General features: G+C 49.8%; 1 protein-coding gene across 3 annotated transcripts in view; it reads left to right on the forward strand.

Moving 5' to 3' along the window:
- Positions 1–749: 749 nt before the first annotated feature.
- SH2B2 (SH2B adaptor protein 2) overlaps positions 750–22,116 on the forward strand; it is a 67,651-nt gene continuing 46,284 nt past the window's right edge. For 2 of the 3 annotated variants that reach the window (XM_038375275.2, XM_038375274.2), the window contains exon 1: positions 811–924. The gene's annotated coding sequence lies outside the window, so the exon portion shown is untranslated. Of the gene's footprint in view, positions 925–22,116 lie in introns of all 3 variants that reach the window. The other variant, XM_043499689.1, reaches the window with a different exon arrangement.

The following is a 22,116-nucleotide window of genomic DNA, read 5'->3' on the forward strand; positions in this document are numbered from 1 at the left end:
CCGGGCAGAGCCAGGAACTGACCCCCAACCTTCCTATATGATTTGGCCAAGGTCATTTAGACCCAGCTTACCAATGGGAGTTAAGTGCCTAAGTACATTTGAGGGTCTGGGCCTTAATCTCTCTGTTCCTCATCCTCAAAATGGGGACCTAACCAGGACGTAGGGAGGATAAATATTTGGGAGGGGCCACATAAAAATGGAACTAGAGCAGCTAATGTGAATTACAAGGGGCCCTACCCAAAACAAGGGCCTAGAGATGTCACTGGTCATTGCACAAGTAAATACACTGCCCCCTTCGCGTAGCTGCAGTGTTTTGCCCACCTCTTGGTAACCAGGAGAGGTGGAGCCGGTGTCTTTGATGCCTCATGGGGTCACCAGAAACGTGGATCAGTAAGTGCGGGAAAGGTTGGCTGTTTTGTGCTGAGAACATGCTGTCCAGGCCGAGGTCTTCTCTGGGGCGGCCCGTCCTAGGTTACAACCCAAATCCAGCAGGCTTCGGGGGGGAGGGGGGCAGCATCCCCTGCTCCCCCCGTCTCATCCCGCCAGGGATCGGCTCCCCCCTGAAGCCGGCGTCCACCCCGCGCCTGGATCAGCTCCATGGCCCGGGGGCAGAAGAGGCTTGAGACTGGCAACACGAGGGGCTTCGTGGCTGGCCGGCCGGGTGCGGGGCTACTGGCCCAGCCGCCCCAGCGCCGGGGCCCTTGAACCCCCGCCGGGCAGGGGGCGGAGCAGGGGGCCGGGCCGGGCCGGGCCGGGCCGGCCGCCGCGCTCCAGTGGCGGCGCGCAGGGGCTCCCCGGCGTCTGTCTCCGCCCGCATCCGCGGGAGCCGGGCCCGCCCCGCCCCGCCCGTGGGGTCCCCTCGCCGCCGCCAGCGCCCGGGAGAAGCCGCCAGCCCCGCGCCCGTGCAATGAGCCTCCGAGCCCCGTAAGTGCCTCCCCCGCCCCGCCGGCCGGGGCTTGCCGTGGAGCCGCCCCCCTCCCTGGGGCTCGCACGGTGCCCTGGCTAGGATTTGGACCCGCGCCGGGGGAGGGCATCCGAGGCTGGTCTGCGGGGGCATCCGCTGCTCGGAGGGGGGCAGAACGGAGCCCCCCCCAGCAAATCACCAGCGGGGGGGGGGGGATCCCTCCACCTCCTTGACCATTACTGCCCACCTCGCCTTCCGCCGACCGTGGAGCGCCCTTGTTACTCCAGGGACGCAAAGTGGGGGGGGCTCCTCCGAGCCCCGGGGGCTCCGGGGCAGAGGACGTTTGCTGAAGCCGCTGGGAAGGATTGGTCCTCTCGGCGGATCCCTGCTGGCGATTTAATGAAAGGTTTCGGGGGGGGGGGGGCACGCTTGCATTGCTTCGGGGCTGTGCGTCGAGAGCTGGGCGGGGAAATCCTGGTTCTGTATCGCCGCGTCCCACCGGCTCCTCTCCAGCCCTTTCACCTCTTGCTGCATGCCCCATTGAGGTTACCGTTTAGCTGCTGGACGATGTCGTGTCCCTTATGAGACAAACGACAAGGACTCCCCGCCCCGGATCCTGCTGGAGGTTGGGCTCAGGTTGCTGGCTGCTCTAAGTGGAGGAAAGGGTTACAGAGCAAGGATAAACCATACAGCAGCGGACTCCTGGCTTAATTCTGCTGTCTGTCTGGACGGCTGTGGACGGACAGCTGCCCTCCTTGCTTGTTGGCAATTCCACATCTCTAGCTACTCTCTCTCTCTCTCTCTCTTTTTTTTTTTTTTTAAGAGACACTAAGTCTCGATGACAGCCCTGAGTGGCTGTAAACTAGGTCTGTAACGATGCAACTGTGGCATTGTGTGTAGGTAGATTAGTTTTTGTTTAAATATTTGATCAGGTAAAATGCACGGGGTCTGAACTTCCAGCGGTCTTCAGAGCTGTCTGGGGTCTCAAGGTCCAGGCTGGGGGACGTCAGACCACAGGTATGAATTTTTGAGCTAGTAGGATGTGGAGAGAGGTGTAACTTGTGTGATTGCTTGGCAGACCTTTATTATTGGTAAATAAAAGAGATTGGTGGTATTTCTCTTTCCTCATTTAGGGCCTGAGCTTGCAAGGTGCAGGGCATCTCCACTTACCAGGGAAATGAATGGGTGCTTCGCACCTTGCGGATTCAAGGGGTGTGTGTGTGCGTCTTAATATACAAAAAACATGCTTAGCCCTTTAAGTACAGTTTTCTAGGGCCTCATGGGTTTCCCTATTGCTCACAGGGCTCTCTTCTTTGGAGAGATTTGCATTTCCCTTTTAGCAAGTTGTTTTCCCTCCTGTAGGCCTGATCCTGAGAAATATGGACCACCTGCAACTCCCCTTGCAGTCAATGGGCCTGATTCTCCTCTTTCTTATTCTGATTTTGCACTGGTATAACTGCTGATTGTAAGGAAATTGCTCCTGATTTGCATTGTGTAAGTGAAAGAATCAGATTCATGTCTTTGGGCAGCACGGGGACTTTGTGGCAGTTCTGTTTATCTCCAGTTTCTGTTGATGCTGTTTTGTAACAAATTGAATTGGAATACAATAGACCCATGCTTTAGAGGTTTGAAATGTATCCTTATTGAGACCATATTATGGGAGGATGAATGAACTTCAGGAGCTGATCATTAAAATCATTCCAAACGCCTCTAAACTACCCTCTCCATTACTGCTCAAAATCCTTGCATATAGCAACCTTTATCTTATCCACAAAAAGCGCATGTTTGTTCTAGTACATGTCACAGCTCCTTATGTTCCTTAGGTAGAGTATTCAGAAGCATCTGAATGACGTAGGAGAACTAGTTCCATTGAAAATCAGTGGGTCATGTGCTCCTATGCCACTCTCCTGAAAATCCGAGCCCCTCTCCTTTGGTAGGTTCAGGCTTGTATTGTCTCTTGTCTTTCACATCTGTATGTAGTGAATAGTCCTGCATGCAGCACGCATGGTGTTTTGATATAATGCTGCCTCGCACCCAGATATGTCCGTTAACTAACTTACTTTTATTTAAGTCACTTACTCCTTTCCTGTCTCTAACAGTAGGATGTCTGGCATATCTCACTATTAATTGGAAACCAATGCATTTGCGTGTCTGCTAATTTGTACCATATTTCAAGGGCTGCCTTTCTCCTTGAGGTTTTCCCCTTTACTTCACTCTCTGTCTCAGTTAGCTAATTAAAGCTAACTCTGTATTTACTTAGTTAGTTAGTGCCAGTGTGGTCAGTCCTGTAATAACTTCCTCTGGAGCTGATGGTCATTCCCAGTGCTGCTGAATCTGCTGTGACAGTGTGTTTTGAGATAACTTGTGGTGGCTTTTGTTTTAAAACATGTTGCCCTCCTTCTCTCTAGTTGCTCATGTTCAAGATTTTTCTCTAGGTTTGGAATTGTGATGATTTTTCTGTTACAGCTCCCCCAACTTGTCTTCTTTCTGCTCTCCCTCCTTTTTTGGCCTCATTACCTCATCTCTTGGGGCCGTGTGTGTGTGTGTGTGTTCCCTCTGCTAAGACCACCCCAATTTCCTGCCATTCCTTGGTCTCTGGGGTCCCTCTTGATAGCAACTGTTTGATACAACCATTTCTTGATGCTGACAAACTTCCCAGATAGCATCCTGTCTAATGCTTCCTTTTTGGGTCAAGTTATTGAGGAAGTTGGTACCAACTCGAGTCCTCTGTGTTCCTTGACCATCTGGCTTTTGCCTGGGAAATGGCACAGAGACTGTGCTGGCTTCATTGGTGGTTCTTCTCCATTGCAGTGATGGACAAAGGTCATGTGCCCACGCTGATTCTATCAGCAGTCCTCTCCCATCTGTTTCGTTAATACATATGTCTAGAACTTGGAGCTACTTATTCATATCCCCATTTTTGCCTCATTCACATGCTGGGTAGATACAGGATCTATGTTCCTGTAATGGAGAGTGGAGGTGTCAGACTTCTAATGCACATAATTTCTTCTCCGATGGTCCAAATTGCAGCTCTGGTCTCCGCTTTACCTAGTTGGGTTCCAATACTGATCCATATCATCAGGAGCTAGCTGCTGGTCTAGCCGTGTGAGTTGAGCTCTGAGAGAGAAACTGAGGTCAGAGTTTTGTTTTCACTTATATGAAACAAATGAGGGAAACCCCGTAAGAGGATGTTGGAGAATCCTAAAGGTGGTCAGCATTTAAGTTTAAAGAGGCTTGCACACACACCTCTGCTGCCACTGTTCTGTCTCTTGCCACCTGGGAACTGTCCATCAAGTGCCAGTTCCTGAAGAAGAGCGAGATCCAAGCCTCTGGTGGGGAAAACCCTCAAATGCTGACCTTTGATGTACGCAGTCTCTGCAGCCTGGGTGTACCAGTTGCATCTGCAGCTGTTTGCTGTGCTTTCTAGCTGCCCTCTGCTCCTTAATGTCTCAGACCGCAGGTTGTATTTCAGATACCGTTGCTCCAATAAAATATAGTCTACATGAAAACTGGGAATAGAAGTGAAATGGTAGGAATGATAGCTCTGATGATACGGTCCAGCTCTGGTTGGTTGGGTGTTTTGCCTCTCACTTCCAGAATTATGAAAAGTGGAAGGTCGATACGATTAGCTTAGAGAGGAAGGTTTAGTGGCATCTGCGTCCGGTATGAAATTCTTAGACTCCCTAGAATCACAGGTTCATATCTCAGCGGGATCAGTTAAACCTTTCATCTTTTTTTAAAGTGTTCCAGGAAATGTATTTTGTGTCTATCAAATAAAAACTTAAAAACCAATTACTCTGGGTGCATTATATTTATCCAAGATAGGTAGGGACCTCTGCTTTATACTTGACCCTGGCACTGATGGGGAGAGTAGGAGTCTACCCAGAATTCTTGTCTTCCCCTTTTCCCTCCTCCTAACTACTGTGCAGTGTGCTGTCCACTCCAGAGGCAGCTGCATTTCACTAGTGCTGTACCTGCAGATCTGGAAATATCTTCTGTAAAACTCCTTTGATCTAGAAGTGTGACTTTTGAGCTCCAAAGGAATGCTCCAGCCAGCCCTTCTGTACTGAAGGAAAATGGCAGCCGTGGAGGGCTAAGTGAAAGGGATGCTTACTGGGGTGATGTGAATGGCTTTCTCTCCTTTATGGGAGGAGGTGGGAACAGTGTCTCCTTGCTGGGCTCATTTCTCTCTCCTGTATATTGACTGTCTGTCTGCAGATCTGTTAACAGATCTGCAATGAGGGTGAACTGCACTTACTCCACTCAAGTGGAGACTTGTGCTCAACTGTGCAGTCAACTGGATCTCAGGGAAGACAACAGGGTTGCACAGGAAGGACACAGACAAGCATGGGCTTGAACTTTGTTTCCCAGTCTCTCCAGTGTCTAGAATTTAGGGCAGGGAGGAGTCTTCCTCCATTGCTGGGCTCAGGCTGAGACTCTAGCAAACTCTCTTGCATTCTTCTCTTATGCACTGCAGGCCATACAGCTGAGAAACTCCAGGATAGTCCCCTCTGCCCTGTAGAGAGCACCTGTGCCATGAAGGGGAGATTCTGTCTCCATGCTCCATTCAATTTGTGGCCTCTGTCCTGAGAGTGTCAATGTAATCATAGCTCGTGGGACAAAGACACTTATGACTGGGCTGAGTCCAGTACACTTGCTTCACGCAGGCTGCTGAACAGCCGCCAGTACCATCTGCTTACTGGTAGCAACCAGGCTGCACTGGGTCTGGTGACCAGGAGACAAACCTGCTCAGCCACCCAGTCCCTCCTGAAATGAAAGTGAGGAGAGGCATGCCACAGTGTGAGCAAAGTTCAAGCCTAAGCATTTTCGTGCTCTAGCTGCTTGGTCTAAAAGATCCCAAGAACTTGGTTTAGTGACGTGTTGGGGATTGTTGGAGCCTTGTTAAGCTAGAGGCCCCTCCATCATTTCACTTAAGTCTGCCTCAAAATCCTGGGAACAGTGCTTACCAGTGAGCCTGCCCCACCGCAATCTGTATCTCCCATCTCACACGTAACCTGCATCCAAGACTCTAACTAGGGTCCTTGCTGTTGGAAGTAAGGAATGTTACTGTGTGGACCAAATGGGAATCTGTCCCGGCTGCGCCAGCAGGAGCTGGGCTAGACTGTCTTAGCTGGAAATCCCTCCCTGCATATTTTGCATTGTTGCACATTGAATGTATTTTATAATGTGGTACTGGCTAGGGAAACAGAGTAGGAGGGGAGCAGTTGAGGTTAAAGCCATAACCAGGGATTATAGAAATCACTTTAACAAGAGATCTATTTGGGGAGGTTATTGAAGATCATCAGACTTTCTACAAGGTGTTTTGCTTAATACACCACTAAAGTAATTAGCTGCGATTTCTACATTTATTGCTAACACGCTGCCTAAAATTAAATTTCCCCGGCTCAGATGTTGCTAGATGGCAGTTTGTCTCCGATCTGCCTGCAGATAATGTTAATGATGCAAACTGGGAATTGCAGTGACATCTGCAATTTAAAAAATTAACACAAGCCCATGTAATTGTACCCCAAGATCCTAAATCCCAGGTTTATTATGTGTGACAATGGAACAGCAGATTTTTTTTTAAAAACCATTTGGATTTTCCCCCCCTACCATAATGAAGTGGACAAGAAAAGATTTGCTATAGTTCAAACCAGAATTAATTTGGGGAAGTCCTATGGCCTGTGTTATAGAGACGGCCAGACAAAATCATCACAGTGGTTCCTTCTGGCTTTGTAATTGGAATCTGTGAAAGAGTTTTCACTTCTGATCCAAAACTACAAAGCATATAGCAAGTGCCAAGATGAGAGTCCCAGGTTCAAACCCCCTGACTCCCCATGCTGCCAGCTGAAAATCATTGGGCTCCTTTAGGTTGCTTGTACACTTGTCCAGATAATTGCATATTGGCTGACTGTGAACTCAGCTCTGTGCATACAGGAAGGAATTCCATGTGTTGCTCTTTATTGTCTTTTCCTGATCTGTTGCACCATAATCAGAAAAGTCTACAGATCTTGTCTATTCACCAGTTTTCTTCTCAAACAGCTGTTAGCACAGGGAGTAAAACATAAGACAGAAAATGTCACTGGGATGAATGTTTGGAAGGAAAAAGCCCTGTGAGATGAAAATCTCCATTTAATCTTAGTAGTGACAAGAATGTATAAAACATCAGGTTTTGCTAAGAGACTGTCCATGTCCTGACAGCAAGCCTGGAGCACATACGGTGGAAATTGATCGAAGTGCTATTGACTGCAATCAATGAAAGCTTCATGCATGGTGGGTTTATTATTATTGTTTGTATTCCAATATTGCGTAGGGGCCTGAATAGAGATCAGGGCCCCACTGTGCCAGGCACTGTACATTCACATAGTGAGAGACGTTCCTGGCCTTCAAGGGCTTACAATCTAAACAGACCAGCCAGCCGAAAAGTGGGAGAGGAAATGGAGGCTCAGAGAAGGGAAGTGACTTGTCCAAGTACATGCCACAAATTAGTGAGACAAGATGGGTGAGGGAATATCTTTCATCGGGCCATCTTCTGTTGGTGCAAGAGGAATGCTTTTGAGCAACACAGAACTCTTATTCAAGTCAGCAGCAGAGCTTGGAACAACACAGGTCTTCCTACCTACTGAACTGTGCAGCTTCTCTGCAGGATTGGGCCCCAAATGCTTGATTTTGCAGCATTGAAATCAGTGGGTGCTTTACAGTTGATTTCAGTGGATGTGGAATTGGGCCTCATTGTGAAACTTTGGATAACTGCTTGTTTAGAGCTGTTGCTGCACCCTATGTGCATAAGTAAAGTGTTGTTGTGTGTAAGGGGAAGGATGAGATGATATTTTTGCCAAGAATCCCTCCTAACTCGCAGTCCTCTTTATTTTAAAAGCTTCCGTATGTAGGCAAACTTTGCTTTGACTGTTGAGCCTCTGAAGGCCTTTTGAGGCTTTGGCAACCCGAGACTGTGATGTCTTGGAGATCTGAATGCCACATCCCACTGATAGGCAGCATTGCTGCTCCTTCATCTTGAGCAGCAATGCGGGACTTCTTCTTTCATGCACACTGATCCATCAAGCATGTGGTTCTAAAGTACCAGGGCAGCTGCTCTGGAGGCTGCAGTGGGAAATCTTTCCTTCACAACCTAATAATTCAGAAACGCCTGCCCCATATAGTGAAATTCTGTCCATCACATACTGTAATGCTTGTCCTTTGACTCTATTTGCTAAGGGCCAGCAGCGTGATTAGAACCTTAGAAACAAATAATCCAACATGGTCCCTGCCCCAAGGACTCTACGGTCCTGCTCAAACATACATCAGCCACAGGGTACATGAGTGCTGCTGTGATCGGGGAGGGAGGTGTGAGAATCTTGCAGGGCTTGGCCTCGGTGGGAGAGGTGGTGTTGGGAGAATGGTTTGCCGGAGAAGAGGCTGCCTCCAGGAGGATGGTAAAAGAGAAGGTTACAGAAGGGGCAGGTAAGAGATTTAGAGCAGGTGAAGGGAAGAGATGATGGTGAAGGCTGAACTGTTCAAAGCTTTTGTGGTGAAGATGAATGGCAGCAAATTTAACAGTAATTACATACAGCATGCAAAACACAATCTATGTCCCAGTCTTAATGAGGCCCATTCATTTTACATCGCTATGTAAATGTTTTGGCATGCTCCTTAAAATGCCTTGAGAACATGCTTAAAGTCTGTGCCCTTCGGCTGCACTAGATCATAATGCATGCTGTGGAGACCCGTTACCTGAGTGGGTGCTGCCCACCCAGCATGGGCTTTGTAAGCTCCAAATTCCAGCCCGGCACAGCTAGCTTGTGATTGATCCAGTTGGGGGACATCGCCTAAAGGAGTCCCCATATGGGACACCTGCAGGCTTCAGGGACGTGCCATGCTGGTTCTGGCCATTAGCACATCTTCCTCATGCAACCGACTTACAGTAAGACAGGCTTTCATGAGCTCTGCTGTCTCTGGGATAACCTCCTAGGTGTCAAGTTAATGCTCCCTTGCTGCTGTTCACTGGAGGTTGCGTCAGGCGGCAGACACAGCAGCTTCACTCAAAGGTAGGAGGCCATCAGCTTGCCTGTTTGGATGACTTAGATGTTTGTCCTTCTCTTCTAGAAGGTCCCTCCCTCGGGAGAGAGGCAGGGACTGATGTGCTCTGCCAACCTGAGTGTCCAGTCTGCCGGTGCAGTGGGCCACTGCTTAACCGTGTAGGTGGGGATTGAACATGGGACCTCTGGCTCTGAAAGCATCAGCCTCTATGACCTGAGCTAAAAGACCTACCTCTGTCAGCCAAGGCTCATCAACCACTATATGTGGCTGAGAACAAAGCAGCACGCGGCGTGGATGCGATTTGCACTAGCTCTTTGCTCTGTGTGGGCAGTTGGAGGGAAGGGGAGGACAGGGAGTAGTTCATCATGATTATCATTACTCCCAGAAATGCTAGTAGGCGAGGGAGAGAGCTGCATTTTGTGAGCTGCATAATATTAAAATGTCTGTGTTGAGTGGCAGGTCACCAAGGCAGAGGTGTCTGGAGTTCACCCAAGAGCTTTTGGCTAATCTCTGGTCTTCACACACTTCTCTTTAAAGTTGTGATCACAAGGCTTGTTGTAATGGACCATATGCCTGTTATTTATGTGGACAGATGCAAGATTAGCTGTTCTCATGATCTATAATTGGAAGATCCTCCCTCTCTATGAGGTTCTTGGAACAGTAGACTTCTGCCATGCTTCAAAGTTTTCTTATCATGAGCTTAACAGTTGTTCTTTCAGTGCTCTATGAACCCATCTTGGACAATCAGTGAAATTCAAAAGCGTTCACCTAGACTGTAATAGAAAAGACACATGCCACTAGCTACGCAGGGCTGGAATGTGGAGCCCAGGATTCTAATTCTGCAAGTCCCTTCACCTCTGTGCCTCAGTTTCCCCATTTATAAAAGGCATAGAGTGGCACTGACCTGCATTCATAAAGGGCTTTGAGACCCGTAGGTGGAAAGAACTATATCAATGGAAATTCTTATGTGCCCATCTTCTGCCTTGATCTCCACAGATGGAGCATCCTCTCATATCAAGGCTTGAAGAGAGCCAGAACACCATTTTCCACTGGGTGCAGCATTGTGTACTGTCTGCCTCAAACAATTGAGGGCCTAGAACTAGGGAGTTTCTGCTGGGCTGGTGTGTGTGTTGAGGTGGTGAGTAGTGAAATGTTCTACAGATTTGTGAATGTGGCCTAGTGAATAGAGCACTGGAGTGGGACTCGGGAGACCTGGGTTGGTTCCTTTTCAGCCACAGGCTTCCTGTGCTGATCGTGGGCAAGTCACTTAGCCTCTCTGTGCCTCTGTTCCCCATCTGTAAAGTTCTCTGGCACTGCCCTGCCTTGCACGGGTGTTGTGAGGATAAATACACTAAAGCTTGTGAGGCGCTCGGATATTATCCTGGGTTACATTACCCTGATTGGGGGGGGGGGGCTACAGAGGTACCTAAGATAGAGTTAGCAGCAATTTGAATATTTACCACCCATAGGAAGCATGAGGTTTTGCAACATCCCCACTTTCCTTTCTCCTGCTCAAGTTTGCTGGCCTCGTTTCTCCAGCTTGTACAGCAGGGAGGCATTTGACCAGCACATCTTTTTCCAGACCCATGCTGCAGTTCTTGGTCCCATTGCCTTCAGATGCTGAGCAGACGAGCACCTCAAGTTTTAGCCTAAGATGTTTCAAGGCCACCATAAGTCATTTAGCAAGTCACTTAGTCTCTCTGTGCATCAGTTGCCCATCCCTGTGGGGATAATACCGCTGCCCTATCTCATAGGGGTCTTGGGAGGAAAAATACATTAAAGATTGTGAAGTGTTTTGGGCGCTATATAAGAAATAGGGTTGTTGTTTACTACTGATAAGGGATTTAGTGCCCAAATCTCCTAGGCATCTTTGATAGCCCTCCTCTTAAACCCCATCCCCTGCTGCTTCCACCCAATCAGCAGCACTGGGGGCCTCCTTATCTCAAACAGTCACTCATGGGGCCACAGTCTGTTCTTAGAGATGTTCAATGGAGTTGCTCTGGATTAAAACTCGTGTAACTGACAGCAGGATCTGGCCCGCTGATCTTAGCTGCGAGGTCTTTGGCACTGTTCTGAATCACTCAGCACTCAGGCACTGTTCTGAATCAAGAAACTTACCAAGAAAGCCTTTCCAAAGCCGGATTTATAATATTTTTATTAATGATTCATTCACATGACTGCATTTTTCCTCCCCTCTGTGGAGCTGCCATTCATCTAATGGAAGAGCAAGTTGAAACCTTGCTGTGTTTGACTCTGTGGTTTGCATTTTGCTGAAGGCCAGACAGCGAGTCTCGCTTCTGCAAGTACCGAAGTCCATTTGGAGACGCGGGTGCGGGGAGGGAGACCTTTATTAAAAGGCGAGCAGCACGCTCTGGTTTTGATCTCCTTCCTCTTGCTTGAAGTGGGGAGGCTGTTCAGTGGTTTTGGGGCATCTGTTCTAAAAGCTAAACTTGCTTACTCTACAGCTGGAAGAATTCCTAATAGGGCAGCGGATAAGAACAGAGAAGCCTTTTCTCTCTGGACAAATGTTTTCTAAGCTCCAAATGACAGGAGGGCCCTTTAGTGAGTCTGGGCAGTGAGTCAAAGCCTGCATTTAGTAGGTGATTGGTTCGGGGAAGGTAGCTTGACCATTAAATTGGAGGGCAAAATGTTCCTCAATGAATATTTCAGTGGGACAGACTGTAAAACAGGGGCATGAAGCTTGACTTGGACAGGAGAGGAAACAGACATCCAGTCTGACTATGCCTATTTATATCCTATAGATCTTCATTAAACAAAAGGCCAGGCTCCTCTATTCCCACCACAGTGGGTGGGGAAGGTAAATGGGGGCAGTGGAACTTGTGACCGGAAAATTTGGATGGTTATTATCATCGAGCCGAGGAGCTCAAGTCATGGTTAAGGCACTGTACTGGGACTCGAGAGAGTTGGGTTCAGTTCCCAGCTTTGCCAGAGTCCTTGAATGTCCTTGGGCAATTTGCTTTGTCTCTGTGCCTCAGTTTCCCTCAATAACAGTCCTCTCTTTCTCTTAGCCTTTGTCTAGTTTAGTTATATTGTGACGTCTCTGAGGGTAGGGACTGCCTCTCATGGGGTCAGTCTGCATGTGGAGCTGGAGATGTGGTTTCCAACTCGAGGAGACAGACCTGTGTTAGCTTTGATTGAGCTAGAGGCCTAACAGTGTAGATATGACGGCACAAGGGGGGGCCCACGTATAATCCCATCTGAGACCCCAGGCATATACTGGGGGAGGGGGACTAGCTCCTTTTACTGCTCGCACTGCAATGCTGTCTTTCTGTTTTGCAGCATGCTAGCTCAATCAGAGCTGGTGCAGGTGTGCCTCCGTCAGATGGGAATTGCATCTTCCAGCTCTAGTTTGGCCGCAGCCCCTAGGTGTTTGTACCAATGCCCAGCACAATTGGCTGAACGTGGTAGGGCCCTCTGGGTGCTACTGTAATACAAAGAATTCATTTATTCATCATCAGTCTGGGATCAGTATCCAGTCCTGCCTCACTGTTCTCCTTCAGATCCCTCCTTAAAACTCTCCTCTGCCATCCTGCCTACAAAAAGGGAGACAGCACTGAGATTGGTGCCTGTCACGCTGATTAATATTCTCTCTTTGTTTTCTTGTGCTCCATTTCACATACCCTTCTATTGTCGCTTGTCTTTATACTTTGATTGTGAGCTCTTTGGGGCAGGAACCCTCTTTTTGTTCTGTGTTTGTACTGCGCCTAGCAGTGTGGATCCTGTGGATGGCTGGGGCTTGTCGGTGTGCCTGCAGTACAGAGAGTAAGTCCTGAAACACCAGAAGAGGCCATTCTTCTGGCACTTCCACCCTGGTGGTGCAAACTTGGGGTGTTCCTCCCACCAGCCTCCCAGCCAGGCTCCCGCAGAGCAGGGGTGCCACTGATCTAATTAAATCCCTCCCACCTGAGCACCGCTCTTCCTTTGCCATTGAGATTTGCATGCCGTATGTTCTGGTGGAGCCAGGTTGATAGTTCCGCTTGGATACCTCAGCAGCACTGCAATCCCCCAGGCCAGTCTGTCAGGTCGGGAAGCTGACAGGCCCGTAGAACGCCAGGGATGGGAAAACTCACAAAAGGGGCAGAGCAGGCTGGTCTGAGAGACCAACATGGTTCTCAGTTAGAGCCCTGAGACAAAAGGGGGCCCTGACACAGCTCTCTGCTGCTAACACTAGTTGCTCTGTGCGCTGCGAAGCGACCAGAGTGCTGCTTAATAATAAAAAGGCAGTGAGTTTCTTTCTACGGCATTAAGAACTATGGAGATCCGGCTGCCAGCTTGGCTCTCCCTCGCTGCTTCTGCACTGTAGCTGAGACATGAGGGGTGGAGGGGGGAGGTACTCTTGGGCCTGGGCCATTTCTGTTCCTCTTCTTCTGCCTCTTTCTTTTGTGCCCCTTTTCTCAATTGCACTGGCGGTGGGAGTCCCCTGCCAGATCTGGGGCAGATATGTGTACGTCAGGGGTATCCAAGCTGCGGCCACTTCTGGCCCTTGAGGCTCTAAATTGTGGCCTGTGGGGGGGGGCTGTGTGAGACCCATTGCTATGGGGCGAAGGTAGGAGCATTGCTTCGAGCAGCTCTGGGAGCATCCTGAGCAGGGTCCCTTCCCTGCTGCAGCTGCTGAGCAGCATCCCTGCTGGCCACCTGCTGCATTGCAGCCGATGGAGGTGGGTACCTCTGGCTGCTCCATTGCCCGCTTCCCTGCAGGGCTGTGGGACCCTAGCAAAGGACTGTTCCCCTCCCCCAGGCAGCCACCCAAGGAACGGAAGGAGCAGACGCTGCGAACCTATAGCCAGTTGCGGCTCCCCGATTCTCTGACCCCACATGGGGGGCAGCTGCAACTTGAGCCGGCTGGTTCTGGCTCCCAAGAGACCCAGTGCCACCGCGGGGTAGCTGGAGCATAGCATGCACCAGCTGCTACCTCAACATGCCTTCTGCACCCCAACGTTCTCCCTGCACCATGGATGGCAAGAAGGGAAGCAAAGGGGCAAATGCCTGGTCTCCGCTCCCACTAGGGACTCTACACCAGTGGTTCTCAAATTAGGGCTGCTGCTTGTTCAGGGAAAGCCGCGGCCGGGCCGGGCCGGGCCAGTTTGTTTACCTGCCACGTCTGCAGGTTCGGCCGATCACGGCTCCCACTGGCTGCGGTTCACCGCTCCAGGCCAATGGGGGCTGCGGGAAGCGGTGTGGGCCGAGGGATGTGCTGGTCGCCCTTCCTGCAGCACCCATTGGCCTGGAGCGGTGACCCTAGTTTGAGAACTACTGCTCTACACCATGGAGGAATACCCAGCAGGGCTCTGTGCATGGCATCTGCTCCCTTCGCACTGGCCTTAGTGGTGGAGATGGAGCAGAGGGAGGAGGGATAGCTCAGTGGTTTGAGCATTGGCCTGGCCCAAAGTATTCATTGTGGCCCCTTGACTTCTTTGAAATGTGTGAAAGGTTAGACACCGCTGGTGGGTATGCGCACTTACAAGCTGCTGGGTAGCATGTGTGTTGGTTCCCTCTGCTACGTGTGCCGATGGAACTGCTCCCAGCTCACCAGGCAAGACTGTGTCTCTGGGAATGAATCGTATTCTTCCAATCCCCATGTACATCTTCAGTGGCTGTCTGTGTGCAGCCATGGAGGGTTACAAAACGATTCTCTCAAAAGCTGCCTCCACCCAGCGGGTGGGTCCCAGAGGGCAGCACTCACCTTGCCACAGACACCAGGCGTGTCACCTTTGCAGCAAGTTGGGCTTGATCTCCGCTGGTTGTGGCACAGGCAAGGGTTTTGCAGACTGGAGATGTGCTGCATAGCTGTGAGTGTTCTGGGATCTTTCCTCCTCTTTGAGCAGATGTGAAATGTCTGCAGAATACACGAACTCTACAGTGTGACGCTATTGCACTGGGACTATTGCACTGACTAGCTGGTGCCTGTCTGGCAATCCAAAGGACTCTCTCAACATTCAGGGAGCTGATGGATGACTTGTTATCTCAAGGATGGATCCCTCGAATTCTGATTTGTATCAGTCTTCTCTGCCCAGTGCCTGAGGTCTCTCAGCTTCGTGGATCCTTATTTGTCAGCCAGGCCCTAGCTGTGGGTTGGGAGCTGCATTCTTTGAATAAAACATTGCAATCGCATCCAAACCATGATAGTTGGGTATCCCTTGTCGTGCTGCAGCCACCATGCTGTTGCTGGTGTGATTTGTTAGCTCTCGTGTGCCAGATGGAGCTGAACTACCTCCAAGGAAAACAGTTACTGCGGGAAGTGATACTGATCGCTCTTCTCTAAGTTGGTACTGAACCAACCCCACAGAATGGTGGTAAAGGAATAATGTGGCTATATGCCTTAAGCAAAAGAAGGGTACTCCTAGAACCAGAAGTCTTGTCCACTTGTGGTCATTAAAGATCCCATGGCGGTTTCTGTGAGAGGCATAGCATCCTGGCCAAATTCTGATTTTGTGCAATTAAATTTCGTAAATTTCCTCACCTTTGCCTCCAACTGAAACTGCAAAGTTCTTCATCACTTCCTGTTCTAAACTGTTGTGTAATTTTATGCACTGTTGAAGAGCTTGCATGTTCCAGTCCAGAGCTGGCTGCACGTCTGTGCTGGGTGAAACGAATCCAATGTGTACAAAGGAGTTTGTAAATTTCAGGATCCCTCTGAAGGAAGGGCACTACATACTACTGAAGGAAGGGCACTCACCACTTTTGAGCAGGCTCTTCCTAAATCGCATTGATAGCTAATTGTTTAGGGGATGGTTTTGTTTTGTTTCTGTTGTTTTTTCTTTCATACAAAATTTGTGGGCTAGGTGCCATGATGACTATACGCTGTGATCTCTCAAGCTGAGAATCTGTGTCAATAGTGGATCACGGTATGTTAGCTACACCTTAGTTCTATCCTCATTTAGTTCTCTGATTAAGTGAATCTTGCTGAATTTGTAAGTATTCCTTGCTCCTTCCTGACCCCTGATGTTACTCATGCTCTCACTGTCTGCATTTTTGCTGATGACATTAATTTCATTTCTTCTTGAGGTCGGTAGCTTAAATAGACTTTCTGTTCTTGTCATTTGTCTCTGCTGACATGCATCCCTGGTGTACATAGGACCACATCGGAGCTTATTAGGAGAGATTTTTATAACATTACTACAGGCAGCTGACACTGGCTTTGCAGTTGCAACAGCGGGATTTCAGCTCGACCTGTCTCCAGCAATCCCTTTTCTTCTTAAACACGAATTCCCTTCTGAGGTTATGGCTTTATTTGGCTAATGTTCTGTGTTTGAGTACTCCATTCTCCTGCTACATCTCTGTCGGTTGGTTAGGAAACTGTTGCAATAAATCCAGGGCCACCAATACTTCACAGCTGTTGCTCTACATCCCAGGGTCAGAGAGAATTCATAGATTTTTAAAGGCCAGAAGATAGTGTTACGGATCATTTGCCTTCCTGAATAACAACACTCTAGAGAACTTCATCCCACAATTCCTGTACTGAGCCCACACGCTTGTGGCTGAGCTAGAGTGTATCGTTGATAAAGATGTCCCATCTAGATTTAAAAATGCCAAGTGATGGAGAATTTTCCACCTCTCTTGGGAAGCTGTTCCAATAGTTGATCACCCTGAGTGTGGTTTTTTTTTTTTAAATTGCATTGTGTTTTTCATTTTGCAGTGTGCTGACTTTAACTCCCAACCCCTGTACCTTAGAATTCTAGAAGATCAGGGTTGGAAGAGACCTCAGGAGGTCATCTAGTCCAACCCCCTGCTCAAAGCAGGGCCAGTCCACAATTTTTGGCCCAGATCCCTACATGGCCCCCTCAACTCACAACCCTGGGTTTAGCAGGCCAATGCTCAAACCACTGAGCTATCCCTCCCCTATAGACCTTTCTCTGCTAGATTAAAGAAGCTTCTCCTGTCATATCTTTCCCCTATGTATGTAATTATAGAGGATCTGAGGTTTTTATAGGGCCCCCATTAACGATTGTGAGGTGCACAGATACTACTATTTATCCTCACAACACCCCTGTGAGGAGGGCCGAGCTGTTATCCCTGTCTTTACGGATGGGGAACTGGGGCACAAAGAAGTTAAGTGACTTGCTGAGGTCACAGAGGAAGTCTGTGGGGGAGCAGGGGATTGTACCTGGGTTTCCCAAGTCTAAGGCTAGAGTAGGGTTGCCACCTTTCTAATTGCTGGAACTGGATACCTGAGGCCCCGCCCCTTCTCCGCCTCTTCCCCTGAGGCTCCACCCCTTCTCTGAGCCCCGCCCCCTTTTCTGCCTGTTCCACCCCCAAGGTCCTGCCCTCGTCACTTTCTCCTCTCCCCCCGACCCCCATTGCTTGCTGGATTGTCTCAAGGAGCCTGCTTGCAGGTAGGAGGCGGCCCTAGCTGACCAGGCGCCTCACCCCACCCCATAGTAACTGGACTTTTGGTTCGGGTGCCATTTAAGGTTGCCGGGTCACCTTTTCGACCAGACTTTCCTGTTGAGAGCCAGACAATCCTAAATGTCACCTGGACACAGAAGCCAAAAACCGGACTGTCCGGATAAAGCCCGGCTGGGTGGCACCCCTCGGCTACAGCCTCAACTACAGGACAAGTCGCCTCTTGACTGTCGCCCTCATGCTCTGGCTCCAAAAACGCAGGCCCCTACTATGCCTCAATGCTTTCATTTTTGTGGAGTGCTTTGAGATTCCTTGCATGAAAGAGGGCTATGGAAGTGCAAAGTGTTATTAATAATTCTCTTCTCCATTCCCTCAGTCCTGCCTGGGTGTCTCGCTGAGGCTTCACTTTTATAAAAGGGCCTTTTAAAGCCTGTCAGCCCCATGCTGATGAAAGGAATTTGCCGGGTCTGTGTTTCGGGGAGAGTCTTGAAATCTCTCTCATCAGGGATGTTTTTGAAGCCTGGCGTTTCTCTCTGAGTTGCTGGAACTTGGCTTGATGTCGCTTCCAGTTCTCTGTGCCGCGCGTTGGCTGGCAGGTTTTGGCCTGTAGGAATTGTCACTTCAGCTCCGTCCCCCTCCTCGACCGATTGGGTGAGGGGACACGTCGCCGGGGGGGTGAGCGAGAGGACGAAAGCAGGGGAACATCTGTGGCCTAATGCGCTGGGTTTTGTAGAGGGCCGTGGCTTGGGGGAGCAGAGTAGCTCGCTTCTTCCACACGTGTTGGCCTTAGTTAGGTCACCGAGCTGCTTGACCTTGATGAGGGGCTTGTGTGTGTGGTGGGTCAAGCTCGCAGGGTAGCCCTTCGAGGCAGCTACCTAGGACGCAGTTGCAGCTCCTGCCCATCTCCACCATCCGGGATAATTTTATGGGCCTCTGCCCCTTAAGGGCTCCCGTGCTGCTACACCAGCAAACCTCTGGCCTGATTGCCCGCTCCCCACCAGTCATTGTGTGGCTGGGTGTGAGGGAAGGCTGCCCTGCCTCTCTCAAAGATGCTCCCTCAGACCTCTGGGAGCCGCAATGGAGGCCAAGGGAGGGAGCTGCCATTCCAGCCTGGTCTGCCATTCCCTGCTGGCTGGGACAGCTTCAGGGTGGGGGTGGTGACGAGGATAATCTGACCCCCGCCCGCCCGCCCCAAGCTGCTGGGTATCAGTGACATTAGAGGGGCTAGTGCAAGCCCTGGAACCCCAAACAATTTGGATGCCTTGCTTTAGAGTGGTAAGCAGTGCTGCCTTGCTGATAATGCCCGGTAAATGAGCCCTGCCTTAAGTCACCATGGCATGAGCTTTGCTTCCTATCGTACCCATGCATTTACACTGGTGCAGATCCATCCGTGCAAAACTCCCGAGGGTAGACAAAGACCTATTCTTCTATAAAGCAGGATAATAAAAATGTAGGGTCCAGTCCTCATCTCCCTTGTCTGTATGGTGACCACCCAACCTGTGCTTTAAGGGACATCCCATATTTGTTACCTATTGCCCCACACCCTGTATGGACTGAGGACCCAAAAGCATTTGATGAGAGTCCAGTTTCCAGCAATAATTGTGCAGAGGGGCAGACACTGACATACCGTCTGACTTCTGCACTGTGAACGGAGCACAGTGAGTGGAGGTGGCGTCACTTTAATGATACACCTGGTCCCCTATTTTTTAATGTATAGGTGGCCGTTCTCTGATAACATGTTTACAACTTCCCATTGACTGGAAAGTAAGCAAGGGTAGAAACTGGTGAAATCTCCTGTCCTCTTCTGCCCCCAGAGAAGAGACGCCTCCCTCCCAAGGAAGTTGCTCAGATCTGGCCTGCTGGGGAGGAAATGTGCCATGAGGATCGGAGCAAGAAGATAAGGCAGCACCAGCCAGGCAAACTCAGTTCTGGTTTCCCATGTCTCTGTCTCTCTGCACTCCTGCTGTCCCTGTTACTCTGTTCTTCTAAGCCTCTGCCCTTTAGGGCTGCAAGGCTCGGGGGCTGCTCCACTTCCGTTACTTCCCAAAGGCTCCCTGCGAGGCCATGTGACCTTAGCTAACAAGGGAGAATTTCCCTTGGGAGCTGCCCTCACTCCTTCAACCCGTCCTGCTTGTACAGTGGGTCGGGAGGCACTGGCATAACTCCCGGGGTGTTAGGCAGGAATTCTTCTGGATCTGCATAAAAATACCCAACCATCCCCAAATTTATCTTTTGTAGCTGGCAATGAATTGGGGGGGGAAAGCGGGGTGTGAAAAGCAGAGTCCATCTATTGCAAGTGCAATTGCTGGAGGCCTGGCTCGCTCTGCATGGCAGGGTTGCCCGTTTTGGTTGGATGTGTTCCTGGAGGTGTCCTCACATGACATAATCTTTAATTAGAGATGAAGCTTTAATTCCTGGAGCCTCCAGGACAATCTTGAAGGGTTGGCAACCCTACTGCATGGGTAGGGGATTCCCTTTGGCAGGAGAAGCTGTCAAAGGTTTCAGAGTAGCAGCCGTGTTAGTCTGTATTCGCAAAAAGAAAAGGAGTACCCGTGGCACCTTAGAGACTAACAAATTTATTAGAAGATAAGCTTTGAAAGCTTATCTTCTAATAAATTTGTTAGTCTCTAAGGTGCCATGGGTACTCCTTTTCTTTTTGTCAAAGGTTGGAGAGTGCGTTAAGAAGAGGCTTTTGATGCTGTTAATGCTTAGGACCTTGTTTTCAGAGATCTGAGCATCTGCTGCTCCCGTTGAACTGTAGCTGTGGATGCTCAGTGCCTCTGCAAATTGAGTCCTTAGTTTGGTTCTCCCTTCCAGTCTTCCCTCGGCACCTTTTGCCCCTTCCTCCCCTCCAGCGAGGCACTAGTAATTCTGGCCTGATAGGAGTCAGAGCAACTAAATGCAAGCACTGCCGGTGGGGTACCAATTTCTGCAGTCTCCCTCGCCTGCCCCAGTACCCCTTCCCACTTCTTCCTATCTGAGTGGTTTATCACTGCTGCCCCTGTGCTCTGGGCATCTGCTGATTGTAGATCCCTAGTGCCAGCTCTGGGACCTGCATACGTTTTGTGGCAAAGCGTGTAACAGAGAATGTGGGCTATCGTCCCTGTTTTGTCTGGGCTCGGGGAGCAGAGAGGGGAGTCAGATTTAGTCCCTTCCCTCTGCCGTAAGCCTAGCTTCCTTGCCTGTGGCCCTCCTGTTCCCTATCCCCCTTGTTTGTGCTGAGGGTGGCTCTGAAGGGAAAATTATTCTTCCTGGGAATCTTAGAGTTGAGGCAAAGTAGCTGCTCTTGAGCTCCAAGGCATCAAACTCTCCGCTCAGCGATGGATGGATAAGCGGGAATAAGATTTAGCTGGCCCAGTAACACACCAGTTTTGCTCTCTCTGCTGCTTTTACAAGATCCCTTGGGGGAATGTGCAGATGCTGTTCTGAAAACACCACCACCATCACCACCCCAGTATTTGGGTGAATGTGATTCTCCCAAATCAAAACCAGCGTGTGATGATGATAATGGCCAGAAATGGTGGTAGGGAGTTCAGATAACTGGGCAGCCTTCCCTCCTGTACATACTGACACTTGGGAAAATCCTGGCTCCATTGAAGACAATTGGATTTTTGCCATTAACTTCAGCAAAGCCAAGATTTTTGAAAGAGAGAGACCCACTTCTGCTGGAGCACAGCAGTTGTGAATTGCAACACCCACCAGCATTCAATCTGCGTCTCTCCTAAATGGAATGGGATAGAGTTGTGCCTAAACACTTCCTAACGGCCCCTTGTGCATATCTCTTAAGGCCCCACCTCGAAACCATCAGACTTGCATTGTTTGTGACAGGTGAGGTTAGGCTTCTTGGTGTCTATCCTATGGTATAAAGAGAGACTGAGCCTTGTCCGGGGGACACTTGTGGCGGTGTTGGATTCTGCAATGTGGTAGTTGCTATGGTATAGACTGGCCTGGAGAGCAAGGTCCTGGCATGGTGATGCCAGTCTAGGCAGGCAGAAAAGTGTTCGCACCTAGCTTGGGATGTACAGCCCTGTTGATTGTCAGAGGGCGTGATGGCCAGAACGCTCGGATTACTCCTTTTTTGTGAGAGTTGGGGCTCACAGACTCTCACCTGGAAAGTAGGCACACGGCACAGGCAAAAGGGATCTCTGACATCTGTTACCTTTCTAGCCTCTTCTCGTGCTCCACTACATGGGGGATCGACCAACAGCCTACCTTCCTCTTTTCTCTTCCTGGAAGGCTGATACCAAATGTTTAGTGTTTTGCTCCTATCCCCTCTAGGTTAGTGGGACTTTTGCCATGGACTGCAAAGGGGGAACAGGATTGGCCAATAGTCTGCATCTAGCTATAACCACCCAGTTCCTTAACAAGGCTTGGCTTTCTTTTTGGCAAGTATTTCTGTGTCTGCAGTATCAGACCAATCAAATTATTTAATTTTGGTTTGTGTGCTGTAAACCCAGATTCTAAGGTGGCTCATGAGCCCCCATCCTCTCGTCTGCCTGTTCTGAAGCACTCGGTACTTAGTGGTTACCCACAAACCCCTCACTTGTTTCAGGAGTTCAGATTCCAGCCAAGCGGTCAAACCTCCTGCTGAGAAGGATGGAATCAGAAACCCTGCTTTTCTTTTTTGATCAGGATTCTAAGACCAGACTGTTTCTCCCCGCAGCTTTCGGCGTGGGCAGCTGCCGAGATGTGAGTTCAATGCCTGGCCTGACTTTTATGCTTCTGGAGGACCTTGGGCATGGGAGAAGTGCAGAGACAAAGTGCCTAACTTCTCACAGCGCGGTCTTTGGGGCTGATTGCAGCTCTGTTGA

This window comes from Dermochelys coriacea, chromosome 17, assembly GCF_009764565.3.
Source record: "Dermochelys coriacea isolate rDerCor1 chromosome 17, rDerCor1.pri.v4, whole genome shotgun sequence".
NCBI lineage: Eukaryota > Metazoa > Chordata > Testudines > Dermochelyidae > Dermochelys > Dermochelys coriacea.